General features: G+C 41.3%; 1 protein-coding gene across 1 annotated transcript in view; it reads right to left on the bottom strand.

The window, feature by feature from the left end:
* The window catches only part of DPP6 (dipeptidyl peptidase like 6), an 889,247-nt gene that overhangs the window by 86,535 nt on the left and 788,841 nt on the right, over positions 1-13,871 (bottom strand). The gene's annotated exons all lie outside the window — the stretch shown is intronic.

The raw sequence follows: 13,871 nt of genomic DNA, 5'->3' as shown, positions 1-13,871 counted from the left end.
GGATTAATATTCAGAATCTATAAAAAGCTCAAGAAAGTCAACAACAACAAACAATCCAGTTAAGAAGTGGGTAAAGGACTTAAACAGGCATTTTTCAATGGATGAAATTCAAATGGCTAACAAACACATTTAAAATGTTCAGGATCACTAGCCATTAGGGAAATGCAAACAAGAATCACAATAAGGTTTCACCTCACTCTAGTTAGAATGGTTCTCATTCAAAAATCAAAAACCAGTAAGTGTTGATGAGGATGTAGGGAAAAGGTACCGTAATTCACTGTTTGGATTGTAAACTAGTGCAGCCATTGTGGAAGTCAGTATGGAGATTCGTCAGAAATATGAAAATCGATCTATCATATAATCCAGCCATCCCACTCCTGGGAATTTATACAAATGAAATAAAAGCAGTATAGGAAAGAGTTATTTGTATCCCCACATTCATTGCAGCTCAAATCACAATAGCTAAGATATGGAATCAACCCAGCTGTCCATAAATCAATGACTGGACAAAGAAAATACACTATGGAATATTAGTCAGCATAAAAAGAATAAAATCCTGTCTTTTGAAACAAAATAGATACAAGTGGAAACTATTATACTTACTGAAATAAGCAAGTTCCAGAAAGACAAATATCATCTTTTCCCTGATCTGTGGTACAGACTACAAAATATAACGTATATGAGTGAAATTGATATTCTGAGGTTTGATGATTGTTTACAGCCCTTGAGTCTACTGTTGAGGGATATTTTTCCTTCTGTTTGTTGAATACTTACTGTAGGGCTGATCTTATGAGTATAAAGTAAACTGAAAGTAGATCATTGTAAAAATTAATATAGGGAATAGGAGAGGAAGGAAGAAGGAAGGGTGGGAGTGTGGATGGGAAGGAGGGTAGAGTGGGAAGTATGGTTTTGCTCCTAAATCTGTATATGTAATATACGTGAAATTTGTTCACCTTATATAAATAAAGGATTATTAAAAGTTATAAAACACTGATGAAAGAAGTCATAAAAGACACACAAAAAAGGAACTATATTTCTTGCTCATGGATTGGAAGAATTAGCATCATTAAAATGTCCATACTGCCCAATGTAGTCCACAGACTCAATGCAATCCCTATCATAATAACAATGACATTTTTTACAGAATTAGAAAAAAATCATAAAATTCATTTGGAATTACAAAAGACCCAGGACAGCCAAAAGGATCCTGAGCATACATACTTACATACATAAACAAACTAAAATGAAACAGGTATCAACATACCCGACTTCAGAGCATACTTTATATACTTTCTAGCACCCAGGCTACCATCTCAAAAACAGCCCAATACTGGCATGAAAACCGGCACAAACATCACTGGAACAAAATCAACAACCCAGAAATCAATCCACACACAAGTAGCCAATTGATTTTTGACAAAGGTGTTAAGAATACACATGGGAGAAAAAGTCTTTTCAATAAATGGTTTTGGCAAAACTGGATATACATATAGAAGAATGAAGTTATATCCTTACCTCTCACCATATACAAAAATCAACTCAAGATTAGATCCTTACCTCTCACCATATACAAAAATCAATTCAAGATCTAAATGTAAGGCCTGAATCCATGATACTGCTAGAAGATAACATAGAGGAAACATTTGAAAACATTGGTGTATGCAATTATTTTGGGACAAAGACCCCAAAAACACAAAAGCAAAACTAGACAAGTGGGATTATGTCAAACTCAGAAGCTTCTGCACTGCAAAGGAAATGATCAGCAGAGATATTCTACAGAAGGGGAGAAAATATTTGCAAGATACTTATCTAGCAAAAGATTAATATTCAGAATATATGAGGAACTTAAAAATTAAACAACAAAAATCAACCACTCTCATTAAGAAATGAGCCAAGGACCTGATTAGACAGTTCTCAAAAGAAACAAAACATTTCCAATGAATATTTGAAGAAATGGTGGATATCACTCGCCATTAGGGAGGGCAGACTAAAATCACAATGAGATATCACTTTATCCCCATCAGAATGGCTATTACCAAAAAGACACACAGTAACAAATGCTGGAGAGGATATGGAGAGAGGGGAAGTCTTACACACTATTGGTAGGAATACAGATCAGTACAGCCACTAAGGAAAGCAGTAGGGAAATTTCGTTGAAAATTAGAAATACAACTGCTATATGATCCCACTATTGGGCATTTACCTGAAAGACATGAAATCGTAACAGAGATACCTGCTCCACCATATTTACTGCAGCACTGTGCACAATAGCCAAGACATGGAATCAACCAAGGTATCTACCATCAAGTGAATCAATGAAAAAAATGTTTATATGTGCAATGGAACACTACTGAGTCACAAAAACAATGAAATCCTGTCATTTGCAGCAAATGGATGGAATTGGGGTACATCACATTAAGAGTATTTAACCAGACACAGAACAAGAGTTGTTGCATATTTGTCTTAAGTGGGAGCTAAAATAAAAAAAACACAAACAACCTGAAGACAGAATGGTGAGTATTAAAGGCTGGGAGGCATGGGGAACACAGTGGGAATTTGGATCACTGGCGCCAAGCCCAAGTCAGATCAAAGGAGTCAGTGCTTTGTGTTATGTAGTGGGCAGACTATAGTACACAGTAACCTAGAACACTGTGAATGAACAAATAAGAGACACTCCAAGCCTCTTATCATGAAGGATTATCAAAGAAGGGGCAATGATTACCCTGTTTTGTTCACTATAAGTTGTATACATGCACTGAAATGTCATGTTCTAGCCCATACATAGGCATAATTATTTTTATTAATTTTTTAAAAACATAAACAAATTATTTGTTCATTTGAGAGGGAGGGAGGAAGGGAAAGCGAGGGGGAGAGGGAGACAGAAAGAAAGAGGGAGAGGGAGAGGGAGAGGGGAAGGGAGAGGAAGAGGGGGAGGGGGAGGGAGAGGGGGAGGGAATGAGAATGAGAACTAGCATCCAGCCACCGGTTCAGTCCCCAAGTCCCCTCAATGGCCAAGGCTTGGAAGTTGGAAGTCAGAAACTTAATCCAGGCCTCCATGTGGGTGCTAGTAGGGATTCAAATACTTAAACCATCGCCTGTTGTCTCCTAGGGTGAGCTTTAGCAGAAAGTTAGAATTGGGAGCAGAGTCAAGACTTGAAACCAAGTACCCGGATGTGGGATGTTGGCATCTTAACTACTAGGTCAAATGCCTGCCTCCTCTTCCTCTTCTTTTTTAAAAATATTTATTTATTTCAAAGACAGAGTTACAGAAATAGAGGAGAAACAGAGAACTGGATTCACTCCCCAAATGGCTGCAACAGCTGAGGCTGGGTCAGGCCAGAGCCAGGAATGAGGAGCTTCATCTGGTCTCCCACATGGGTTTCAGGGGCCCAGGCACTTGGGCCATTTTCCACTGCCTTTCCAGGCACATTAGCAGGGAGCTGGATTGGAAATGGAGCAGCTGGCACTCAGTTGGTACCCATATGGGATGCCGGTGCTGCAGGCAGTGGCTTAACCCACTCTGCCACCACGTTGGCCCCTGCCTCTTTTTAAAAATTATTCTCCTTTGGGGCCACCGCCTGCAGTGCTGGCATCCCACAGAAGCACCATTTCGAGTCCCAGCTGCTCCATTTCTGATCCAGCTCTCTGCTATGGCCTGGGAATGCAGTGGAGGATGGTCCAAATGCTTGGGTCCCTGCATTCTCATGGGAACACCCAGAGGAGGCTCCTCGCTCCTGGCTTTGGATCGGCACATCTCCAGCCCTTGAGGGCAATTGGGGCGTGAACTAGCAGATGGAAGACCTCTCTCTCGCTCTGACTCTCCTTCTCTTTCTGTGTAACTCTTTCAAATAAATAAATAAATAAATATTTTTAAAAATCCTCTTTTGCTAATTGTGCTACATATCCTCTTCATTAGTTTTCACTTTCAATTTGATCAACTTATATCTATTTATCAATAACTGTTTAATGTTCTAATGTGCTGTTGGCTGACTTCCAGGTGGTCCAGTGGTACTATTTATTTTGTTTTTATATTTCTTCTATCACTTTACTTACAAAGGAGAAATTCTAGGAGAGAAATTTCTAGGTGTGTTCAGGAAGCCTTTTTCAACAGAAATATTCTTTAGGAGATATGATCTGGTATTATTTAAGATAGGAACAAAGTGAATTGATTACTGGGAGATCCAGAAGGCAAATTGACCAGCAGCCTAAGGACTTTCATTATCCAGAGAAAGGATAATAGGTCTAAGATTCTAGAATGATCTAGCAGATTCTAGAAGACTAAGACTCCAGGAGCATCATTTATTGGATTGAATGTCAGTATTTTTAACAGACATTTCCAGTAAAACACACCAGGCATGGCCTCCCCTTTTGCAGAAAGGTAAAACATCAGCAGTTATCAACAAGGCTGGAACTTGCCCAGTGATGGGGATGGCAACAAGTAGGAAAGTGAGACATTTTTTTCCATAGGAGATGTTGATTTAGTTGTTACTGAGAAGTAATAGGGCTCCTACTGAGTGCGTTGCTTGGGTTCTGGAAGCATTTACTGAAGAGTTTAACATGATGCAGAGTTTTCATGTAACTTGTACTGATGATAGAGTCTGTCCTGAGAATCCTTTTTCCTGTTTCTGGTACAGCCTCAATGGGAATCACTCCAAATGTTTGAGAGGTTGAGCAGATGTTCGTACTCACAAAAACAGTAGCAAGGCTCCAAGGAGTCTCAAGCCTGGTTCTAAACATTCACTTTAACAAATCAAAATTAAAAAGGGTGGCTGAGGTTAACATCTCATAAACCTGGTATAAGAGATGTCTAGAGGATTAGGGAGCTTGTGGAACCAAACCATTCATTTTCAAATTTTCTGTTGAGAATTGATATCACACTACATGTTTGAAGCTAATGATGCAGTTTTATCACAATGTGGATAAAAATTATGTATTATTTTTCTAATTCTGGGGCTATACATAGTCATGAGTTATTAGTAAGCAATTTTAATAGAAGTGGAATATTTAATTGCTACCCTGGGCTAGGATATAAAAGATACACCTGCTTACACTGTTGTCCGTACACCGAAGGGAGGTGATTAGTATTACCCCTGGGTCACTCTGTAGGATCTGAGACTTTCTTCTTGCCAATTTAAAACTGTTGGAGACAGATCCTTTCAAATGGAAAACCTGGTGACAGCCTGCCCGTGGGGGAATTTCTGAAGGACCCACCTCCATTACTTCCAGTAGCAGAGTCTCAACGTGGATCTCTTCATGGATGCACATGTCTAGACTCTGAAAAGGTGACATGCTGTCATCTTTACCTTAGCTAATCATAATGTTTAGGAGTTCGGCTCTTAAAAAAATTAACTGACTTTATTCTACAGTATGAGCTAAATTTCAGGATTCATCTCAACCCCCTAAAATACTATATCTCAGATAATATGGTACATGAAATTTACCATTAAGGAGGTATTCATTTATTGTAAGGAATTAGAGCAAAGTTGGTAGACTGCTACCTCCTTTCCCACTACTGTGCACAGCGGACATCATCGATCAATCCCTCACGCTGTTTGTCACATCACCAGTCAATCCTTTATTACATTCCTTCTCACTGAGCTTGGGCTTGGTTTCACAATCTTCCTCATTTGTAGTACTGTAGACAAAATTCTAATCCAAGTGGAACTGGTCTGCTGATAACCTATTTTTCATCCTGCCTTATTCACTGCACGGTTATGACTGAAACTCTGGGAGAAGCAGTATAATGTATATTTGTCCCCCAGTAAATTATGTGTTCCAAAGACAGGATGTATTCAAGGGAGCTGAGAGCAAGGAAGAGAAGCAAAGTGGAGAAAGGCACAAGGAGAGGAAAAGTCAAGTGCTAAGGAAAGTTAAGAAAATGTGGCTAGTTTGTCAGAAACTAGTGGTTGAGGGCACCTTGGCATATGTCCTCCTGCAGTCACAGGTATTTCATTTCTATGCCTAATGAGCAGTGGGTTTGACATTCTGTGGCTAGGGAATCCATGGTCAATTCTGGAACTTTCTAACCTGGTAACATCAGCACAAGACACGGGGTGAGTTCAGCAAAGTACAAGACTGTTTATATATATGCCGCGGCACAGTGGGTTAAAGCTTTGGCTTGCAGTGCCGGCATCCTATATAGGCACCGGTTCAAATCCTAGCTGCTCCACTTCCATTCCAGCTCTCTGCTATGGCCTGGGAAAGTAGTAGAGGATGGCCCAAGTCTTTGGGTTCCTGCACCCACATGGAAGACTGGGAAGAAGCTCCTGCCTCCTGGGTTCAGATTGGCTTAGCTCAGCCATTTGGGAAGTGATCCAGCAGATGGAAGACCTCTCTATCTCTGCCTCTCTCTGTAACTCTGTCTTGCGAATAAATAAAGTCTTTAAAAAAACCAATAACAAAAACAAACCAAAAAGAATGCTTATAAGGAATACCTTATAGGGGATTTTGCTTAATTTCATGGAGGGCCACTATCTCTAGCCCAAGTCCCTCTGGATACTCAGTCTGTGGCAAGCGGATGTCTAAGAAGTTCTTCATGGATTAGTAGAGTGATGATAATGATGATACTAACTATAACAGTTAACACTTATGAAGCATTTATGAGGTATCAGATACCATGGTAAGTACCTTACATTATTTGGGTTAATCCTGACAAAAAGTTCACATCATAGGTACTGTCTTTCTACAGATTTTCAGGCTGGGGACATGCAGGATTTAGCAAGTTAACCAACATGCCCAAAGTTACAAAATCTTAAGTGGCAGAACTCAGAGTCTAATCCAGGTCTGTGCAATTCTGCACTCTACAGCTCTCCATTATCAATATTTCTGTCTCCCTTGATTGTGATGATGAGGGCAACGATGGTGCTGATGAAAGGTCTCTGAGGATATTTAATAGTAAGAAAAATAGTTGTCAGGATTGACTCATTTTATTTTAAGCTTAGGTAAGAATATTTTGTTTTAAATCAAGAGAAGTTTGTCTTGATAAACTAGGATGGTAAGTTGATGACCAAATTCCATATATAATGGGGAGCAGCTTTCTAAATAACAATTTAACACTGAACCTGGGGATATAACAGGTGTCATTAATTCAACTGTACCTCTCCCTACTCAGCATGGGAGGTGGAAGCAATAATTGTTTCCCTGGCTCCAAGGAAAGGTTTATTTTTAAAATACAAAAAATGTTTCAGTGTGAATAAGCAAATCTCTGATTCATACAGGGTTCTCATTTTCCTGGTTTCATTTAGACATTTCTGAGAAACAAGATTGAGCAAATCCTTCTGAGAAACTTGGAAGAAAACAAATCGTGTTCTTGGGATTCAGTTGAAAGAGAAAAATACAATACAATTCTCCAACCAGAGCAAATACCTGTAAATCTGGGTACTTTGATTCAGTTGGTTAGTGACCCTGAGGGCTGAGTGTAGCTGAGGAGGAGGAAACCCTAGACAGCTGTTCATAGAATCACATAACCTGAGTATTGACAGAAGAATTCTTGGAGCAACTCTCTATTGGAGTTGCTCTTGTTCCCCTAAAATGCCAGAGTTATCACTGCTAAACATGGTGTGGATTGGATCATTTCCCTCAGAGGCCCCTCGCCCTCCTTCTAGGATGTGGAAAAGCAGCTTCCAACCAAGCAGAGTTGGTCTGGCTCAGGCTAATGTGGCTGCCCCTAATTCTGGGTTCCTGAGAAAAACAAGTAGCATTCCCTATCATCTCTTTCTAATAGAAGAAGGCAACGTGGGTCTTGAGAGGCAGATACTGTGAGTTTTATTGTTGCCTCCCAAACTATGTGCTGCATTCCGAAGCTCAGTCCTTATGAAAATTTAAGACAATTAAGATGCAGGGCAGGTCCCGTTACAGTGACTGGCATCCTTTTCAGAAGAGGAAAGTTGGACCAGACACAGGAGAAAAGCTGTATGGAGACAGAGGAAGAGATTAAAGCAATGCATATACAGGTCAAGGAATGTCAATGATTGTGGCAACATCAGAAACCAGAGAGAGGTATGGGATCCATAGGAGCTCCAGGAGGAACCAAACCTTCCAACAGCTTGATTTTGGATTTCTAGCCTCCAGATCCTTGTGAGAATAAATTTCTGTTGTTTTAAGCCAGTCTGTCTGTGGTAATTTGTTATTGCAGCCCTAGGAAATGAATTTGAGATGTACTCTCTTCTTTAGACATGTGATTATCATTATCCAGGACTAGAAGGTGATGTCACAGCACTGGGTAAGACAGCCCAGGCTCCTCCCACTCTGGGCATCACTAATTGTCTAAAGTAGCTGAAGAATCCCCATCACGGGTGTTGGCCTGAGGGGTGAAGTCACAACCATGCATACTCTGTAGGCAATCGCCCCACTTCTGATTCACCCCTCCTTGGAAGGAGATACAAATCAACCCTGCCGGGGGGAAATCTTGGATACATAAGAGTTTATCAGGCAGTGAAAGACAAATGCATGGAGATGTGAACTATGATACCGAATTTAGGGGACTCTAAGAAGATCTATTTGTGCTAGTGTGTAAATGGCTGGGAATCATAGGCAGAAATGCAGATATTACACATTAGATAGTGAAGAGCACATTTTTCAAACTGTAAAGAATTGGGAAAAGAGAAGGCATTTTTATCACTATCATTATATAGGATCATTGAGGAGACCAATGAGGCATGCATACAAAAAGCTGCTTGGTAAATCCTAGAAGATAATTATGAAGGGAACATTACAATATTTTGGTTGCAACTGGCTTCACTGAGCCTTCATCTAAGTGGACAGGTGTGCTTCCACATGGCTGTATTGCGTGTTGTTCACAGGTGATCCCTCCTGCGCGTGTCTAGATGTGATCATTTGAAGACATGCCCTGGGGAACCACATACAGACACCGACATATGGGCTCTAACTGGGTAATACCGTGACAAGCACTTCTGAGTCTTCACTTACCTATTCTATTTCAGTCTATTCTTTTTTTTTTTTTTTTTTTTGACAGGCGGAGTGGACAGTGAGAGACAGAGACAGAGAGAAAGGTCTTCCTTTTGCCGTTGGTTCACCCTCCAATGGCCGCCGCGGTAGCGCGCTGCGGCCGGCGCATCGCGCTGATCCGATGGCAGGAGCCAGGGGCTTCTCCTGGTCTCCCATGGGGTGCAGGGCCCAAGGGCTTGGGCCATCCTCCACTGCACTCCCTGGCCACAGCAGAGAGCTGGCCTGGAAGAGGGGCAACCGGGACAGGATCGGTGCCCTGACCGGGACTAGAACCCGGTGTGCCGGCGCCGCTAGGCGGAGGATTAGCCTAGTGAGCCGCGGCGCCGGCCTCAGTCTATTCTTTTTAATGTAACTGCAAAAATAATTTATGCATGCTTAGGTTTGGACAGACTTAAAAAAAAGTCAAGAAGAATGTTAAAAAGGAACACAAAAAATGTGAAACCTTAAAAAACCACAGGAGAAATGGTAATGAAAAATTAGAGAAAGCACTTGATTAAAACCTCAATACAATAATGAAGATAAACAAAATATACTATAGAAGAATAACTGGGCTATAGAATAAGATCAATATGCCAAAGAACTAATTCAATGGAAGTACTGGTTGCAAACAACTGATGAGCTAGAATTAGCTATGATGGCAGGAAAGTTTCTGGCCCAGATTCATATGTTGAAATCCTAACCCTCAAGGTGATGTATCAGGAGGTGAGTCTTAACGGAGATACTTAGATCCTGAGGGTGGGGCCCTCATCAATGGAGTTGTACCTTTGTAGGAGGGAATTTAGGGAGATGTTTAGAGGAGAAATTAGCTGTCTACAACCCAGAAGAGGGCTTGCCTAAGAGCCTGACCATGCTGGCACTCTAACCGTTGACTACCACCTCCAGAGCGGTGAGAAAGAGTTTTTGTTCTTTATAAACTACCCAGGCTACAGTACTTTGTTACAGCAAAATAAACAGACTAAGAAAAGACAGAGAAAGTTTCAATGCTGAGGGCTGTAATATATGTTAGGAGGATAGGGTCAATATCAGCTAAATTGTTCCCAAATGAACTTAATTGGGGGTTGGAGAGCCATAGAAAAGTTGGAAGAATGATCAAGTTTATATGGAGCTGCTGCAATTCCTTGATTCTACAGCTGCTAATACGACACCCAGCCTTGCCATGTTGATAGGGCATGAAAGCCTGTGTCCACTCTGAGTGGGCACCTATTCTGTCTAGCTGGCATGCACCTGGTTCTTGCTGTTAAATTCTTTGACTATCATTCCTGCCTATGCCCAAACTGACTGGCCATTTCCTATGTGAGGGGTTGAACAATTCCTTATGGGGGTGGGTTTACAGGTTTCCCCTTGCCTAATTCACTAAAGAGAATCCTGACTGCCAAGACATTTTCCCTGTGCCTAAAAGAGGAAGGATATTTTGGGATTCTGGTTGCACCTGGGAGGCCAAATCAATCTATGTAAAATAAAAAAAGTGCTATAGGAGGAGGGGAGGAAAAAAAGCAAGAGTTTATAACGCCAGGAGTAGAGAAGTTATTTGTGTCATAGTTTTCTAAGGGTCCATCAGAGTAGCTTTGTGGAGTGAAATAGGAGAGGAGAAGGAAGCTTAACAAATGTCGCTGTGGACTAAATATTTGGGCTCCCTTTAATACCTACCAAGAAATATGGGAAAATAAATTATTTTAAATTATCTTTGGCTATTAAATTGAGCTCCTCAAATGTGTGCATTCACTAGACTGATGCAATTTACAGGCTGCACAAGAACTCCAATGCAAAATCTTAGATTGCTCCTGGTGCGTTTTCTCAGGCTGACCTCCCCTGTGAGATCCCTTCATGTTCTAAATCCTACCTCTTTTTTTCAGGTGCTATCTCATCCCGGATGCCTTCCTCCATTCTTCTCCACCAGCAAAGAGTCCCAAGCAACCCATCTGACTCTAATCATCTGCTCCTTTAAAATTTTGTACCCACTGATCTATCTCTTCATTCCTCATGGAAACCATTGCCAAAGCCTGTGGCATAAAATGGGTGGCTGCTCAGCTTTAAAATTTTTTATGAATATAAAGAGAAGAGATTTCATGTATTTCTTAGTCACAGTTCTAAGAAGACAACCATACTTCCCTCTCTCCCTCCTTCAATCCCCCCTCCTTCTTTCTTTTTTTTCTCTAATTTTTTACAAAGATATACTTTCAATCCACTCTATAATCATAGGCTTAATCCACCACTAACCATAATATTCAACAAGTAAAAAGTAGGAAAACCCTCAGTTTGCAGGACTAAGGGTATAGCTTCAGGGAGGCTAAGTTCCACTTCTTTGGTAACTTCTTCCAGGTTTGAGAAGTTGGCTACTGTTGTCTTCTCACCCCATTTCATTAGCTTTGTAACTTTCTCATTTTGTAGAAGATCCTTTTTTTTTATCTTTTATTTAATGAATATAAATTTCCAAAGTACAGCTTATGGATTACAATGGCTTCCCCCCGCCATAACTTCCCTCCCACCCGCAACCCTCCCCTTTCCCGCTCCCTCTCCCCTTCCATTCACATCAAGATTCATTTTCAATTCTCTTTATATACAGAAAATCAGTTTAGTATATATAAAGATTTCAACAGTTTGTCCTCACATAGCAACACAAAGTGAAAAAATACTGTTGGAGTACTAGTTATAGCATTAAATAACAGTGTACAGCACATTAATGACAGAGATCCTACATGATATTTTTTTTAAAAATTGATTAATTTTCTATGTAATTTCCAATTTAACACCAAGTTTTTTTTTTCATTTTCAATTATCTTTATATACAGAAGATCGATTCAGTATATACTAAGTAAAGATTTCATCAGTTTGCACCCACACGTAAACACAAAGTGTAAAAATACTGTTTCAGTACTAGCTATATCATTACTTCACATTGGACAACCCATTAAGGACAGATCCCACATGGGACGTAAGTACACAGTGACTCTTGATGTTGATTTAACAATTTAACACTCTTGTTTATGGTGTCAGTAATCTCCCTAGGCTCTAGACTGGGTTGCCGAGGCTATGGAAGCCTTTAGGGTTCGCTGACTTCGATCTTATTCCGACAGGGTCATAGTCAAAGTGGAAGTTCTCTCCTCCCTTCAGAGAAAGGTACCTCCTACCTTGATGGCCCCGTTCTTTCCACTGGGATCACACTCGCTGAGATCCTTCATTTAGGTCTTAGAAGATCCCTTTTTAAAAACAGGATTCTAGGGGAGAGGCTAACATGGTCATTTAATCTACTGTAGCCAGAAAATAATTACAGAAAGTTTAAAAAAGAGCCATTTGTTCTTGTAGAGAAGAGAGCTCAATTATGCTTACCTTAAGATAAGGGAACAGACTAAATATTTAAATAGATGTTAAATGATTTGGAAGATCCTGGGGTGATAACTCCATGATTAACTAAGATTTCGGTTTTTTAATCCATAAAATGGAGGAGGCTTAGAGATTGGATTAGATCATCTGAGATCTATTGCTATTCCTTAACTTCTTTGAGTCTGATTATTGTGGAGATCCAGGCATTGGTGGAGAGGACTAGTCCCTCCTTTCTCAAGGGGATGTCATGGAGGGCCTCAATAGGTTGGGTCAATTGTTCATCTGTGTGGGGAATCTACTCTGCTCTGTTCTCCACAGTCACAACTGAGGAGCTATCTCTTCACGCTGAGCATGTCCCCACACTGGCTAGGACATAAACAGAAAAAGAAACGCTACTTCCTGCTGAGGATGGAATGCCAGCAGGCAGGATGGAAATTTGCACATGAGCAACTGTTCAATGATTTCCAAACATGCTTGGTCCAAATCGCCTCTCAGCATGGGTGCCATTTTTATATCACCACAGGGGACACTGAAATTTGCTTGCCTGAATCCAGGGCCATAGATGTCTTGGGGAGAGCCTTTTAGATTTCAGTGGAGGGCTAGAACTCATGGAAATGGAACAGGAAAGGCTGCCAGTTGGTAGAATGCTGCATCCGCACTAAACTTCCCCTTGAACTTAGGGAGTTTTTGACCTCCAAAGGGAGGCAAGGAAAGGATTCTTTAACAAATAAGGGTCTGGATCCCCTGCAAGATCGCTTTATGGAACAGATACTAGTAAGAGTAAGGATCCAAGAAATCTAAATCCAAATTGCTTGATCACAGAAACCCCTAGTGCATGTTCTGCCTTCCGATGAGGCCACAATAAACCCAACTCTGGCAAATGATATCTGCCCTCTTTTAAAGATCTTCATGCTAGAATTTCTATCACTTTTCTCACCCAACCATTCTTGTATGGGCTGTCTTCTTTATTTTCCCCTTATATATCTTACCATGAGCTTCTGGATTTTAAAGCCACTCTTTCCTTCTATGAGATAAGATTCCAAATCACTGGCTGTATAGCTCCTTGGGGTCTGTTTGCCACATTTTCCCAGTCTCTTGCCCTATAAATCTCTACATTTTCCCTAGGTGCCGTTTCATGAAGATCCTGGTGTGGGGAGACAGGTGTCACTGGGCTAGGAACTAAGATCCTGGCCCTTTGTGTATCACAGACTCACTGGAGTCCAGGGAATCTCCTTAAATATATCTTAATCTTAAATATTTTTGGCTGGCGCCGTGGCTTAACAGGCTAATCCTCCGCCTTGCAGCGCCGGCACACCGGGTTCTAGTCTTGGTTGGGGCGCCGGATTCTGTCCCGGTTGCCCCTCTTCCAGGCCAGCTCTCTCTCTGGCCCAGGAGGGCAGTGGAGGATGGCCCAAGCACTTGGGCCCTGCACCCGCATGGGAGACCAGGAGAAGCACCTGGCTCCTGGCTTCGGATCAGCGCGATGCGCCGGCCGCAGCGCGCTACCGCGGCGGCCATTGGAGGGTGAACCAACGGCAAAAAGGAAGACCTTTCTCTCTGTCTCTCTCACTATCCACTCTGCC

Source organism: Lepus europaeus, chromosome 5, assembly GCF_033115175.1.
Source record: "Lepus europaeus isolate LE1 chromosome 5, mLepTim1.pri, whole genome shotgun sequence".
Lineage (NCBI taxonomy): Eukaryota > Metazoa > Chordata > Mammalia > Lagomorpha > Leporidae > Lepus > Lepus europaeus.
This window is presented reverse-complemented; position numbering and strand designations above follow the sequence as displayed.